At 62.3% G+C, this 2,623-nt stretch overlaps 1 protein-coding gene across 8 annotated transcripts in view; it reads left to right on the top strand.

Moving 5' to 3' along the window:
- The window catches only part of PITPNM2 (phosphatidylinositol transfer protein membrane associated 2), a 122,291-nt gene that overhangs the window by 46,894 nt on the left and 72,774 nt on the right, over positions 1-2,623 (top strand). Inside the window, exon 1 of one of the 8 annotated variants that reach the window (XM_015587962.2) lies at positions 1,481-1,768. The exons of the other annotated variants lie outside the window; for them this stretch is intronic. The gene's annotated coding sequence lies outside the window, so the exon portion shown is untranslated. Of the gene's footprint in view, positions 1-1,480; positions 1,769-2,623 lie in introns of those variants that run through there. 8 annotated transcript variants of the gene reach the window in all.

Genomic DNA, 2,623 nt, shown 5'->3' on the forward strand with positions numbered 1-2,623 from the left:
CCGCCCCGGCGTGGGCGGCCGCGGGGGGGCCGTGCGGCCCGCCCGCCCGCCCCAGGGTCTCGGGCTGGAGTTCTCATTCCCAGGGCACGACACCGGGACCCCCGTCTGGGAAAACCGAGTACGTGCCTCTTGGGCTTCATCCGGTTCCAAGGGGAGGCAACCGGGTTCACCCTAAAAATAACCAAACTTGCAAACAGCTTCGACATGCAAATGTTTTTTTGTATCTGTGGGCCAAATTATTTAAAGGTACAGCTGTTTTTCCACCGTCCCAATCTGTTTGTTTTCCCGGAGCAGGGAGGAGCCGTGGGGTGGTCTGGGCCCTTTTGGGGTCACCGTCTTGCAGCAACTCCCGTTGAGGTCCGGCTGGGCTGCTGCCGTCTCCGCGGATGCCTCCTGCCCTGGGGCACCCCACTCTGGCAACGGGGAGCCACCTGAGGCCTGGGAGCCGTGCGTGACTCAGGCAGCGAGGCACCGGAGGCCTGGCCAGAGGGCTCTCGCCCCTTCGGTTTCGCTGCGTGTGTGTGGAGGGGGGTCCGCCTTCGAGTTTCCAAGCTCGTGTGGCCCAGAAACATGGGGAAATGAGTTCTCAGAGAGGAGGACGCTATAAATAGCCAGGCAGGATGTGGAGAGGTGAAAGGCAGGGGACCGCCAAGGTGGCAGGCCTCTCTCCCCAGCAGCGTCTGCGTCCGCGCCGGCCCCACCCCGTCCGTCGGGGGCCGGCCCCCCTCTTCCGTCCGCAGAGTCTGTGTGTCCCAGGCCCCTGCCCTCCTCCGGCTGTCCTCACTGCCAAGCCCTGCATGGGGCTACTGTGAGGCTCCAAGACACATTGTCAAGTCCACGGCTGGGGACTCCGTCCGTGGTGACAGTTTTCCCATAGATTTGGCACGTCTGGCGGGGGACGCCCCCATCAGGTGCGGGGGTGTTTCCTGCAGCTCTGAGTGTGGTCGCCCTTCTGGACAGTGGGGCTGGGACTCTAGTTATGTGCCAGGGCCACCACTATCACTGGGAGCGGATCCCCGGTGGGGGGAGGGGCAGGCCCACACCTGAGGGATACTAACCTCTACGAAGTCTTCATTCTTTCACACGTGTGTTCATTCGCTCATTCAAAAGATTCATTCAGTGCCTGCTGGATGCCAGGTGCTCTTTCAGGCCCTGAGGTGCCACCGTGAATACCGCCAGCCCAGATCCCCACCCTCAGGGAGCCCCCATTCCCGTGGGAGGGACACTTTTAAAAAAGAGAGCGGGCTACACCACGGATGAACCCGGAAGGCTGAGCGGAATAAGCCAGAAACAAAAGGACGGATACTGTGGGATTCCACTTAGATGAGGTGCCCCGAATCGTCAAATTCACAGAGACAGAAAGCAGAATGGTGGGTGCCAGGGGCTGGGGAGTCAGCGTTTCGGGGGGGGGAGGGCAGGGTGTCAGTTTTCTTGCAAGATGAGAAAGTTCTGGAGGTGGATGGCGGCGTCTGCGACGCAGCAATGCGAACGTGCTCGATGCCACCGAACTGCACGCTCGAAAATGATCACGATGGTCCGTTTGCTGTCGCATCATCATAGGTCACAACTTAAAAAAAGGAAGAAAGAGGAAGAAAAGTACATCGTGTACTTGGATGAGGATCAGCGCCACGAAGCAGACGAGCAGGGGTCGGGGAGGCCCGAGGCCCGGGTCGGGTTTTACACGAAGGCGGTAGGAGGAGGCTTCGTGAGAGACGCCAGAGCAGAGGCTGCAGGAGGGGGACCCCGCTCCGGGCAGCAGGGGACGCAGGTACAGCCTCCCGAGGCAGGCAGGGCGGGGCCTCCAGGCCTTCGCGCCGAGCGGGGTGGGACCAGGCTACTTTGGGGCTGTGAGCCAGGGCGGGACATCCTGTAGGTTTGAAGGGGTTCCCTCTGCTCGTTCTGGGGAGGGAGACGGGGAGCATGCGGGAAGCTAAGGAGAGGCTTTGCGGGTTGGGGACGTGGGGCTGGGAAGACCGTGGCCAGCGAGGGGTGGTCCGCACCTGCTCTTGTGCACAGTAATGGACGTTATGGTTCTCTGTGGTCGTGTTTAGAGATTTCTGGAGTCCCCAGCTGCCACGCCCCGGAGGTCACTTCTCCTTTTCTTGGACGGGTTGGGGTGGGATGGCTCGGCCAGCATTCGGTTCCTGCCTGTTGGGGCTTTGAAGCCACACAGCTCCTAGGAGTATGCAGCTGTCCCTCTCAGACCTGGCTCTGTCCCAGAGTTGCCTCTCAGGAGGCCCGTGCAGGCTGGGCTGGGACTTGGGGGCCTGGGCTTGAGCCCCAGCTCTGCGTCTGCCTTGCCGAGCCTGGGTTTCTGCATCTGCGAAGCGAGACGTTCAGACAGGAACCAGGTCTGGATTGCAGTGCAAACTGGGCGTGGGGCCTGGGGGCAGGTTCCTGCGAACAGGAAGGTCTCAGCTCCGGCCACACAGCCCGGCCGGGGCCCAGAGACCCTCCGCACGGCACGTCACACAGGGTCCCCGCTGCTGCTCCGGGAAGCGGGGGAGGGTCTGTCGCCATCCCGTGGCTCCTGCTCAGACGTTCCAGGGATGGCCTCATGAGTTGCTGGGGGAAACGGCAGGATCTGGGGTTCTAGAACGGGGTTCCGAGCTGGTGGGGGCAG

This window comes from Pteropus alecto, unplaced genomic scaffold, assembly GCF_000325575.1.
Source record: "Pteropus alecto unplaced genomic scaffold, ASM32557v1 scaffold213, whole genome shotgun sequence".
NCBI classification, from domain to species: domain Eukaryota; kingdom Metazoa; phylum Chordata; class Mammalia; order Chiroptera; family Pteropodidae; genus Pteropus; species Pteropus alecto.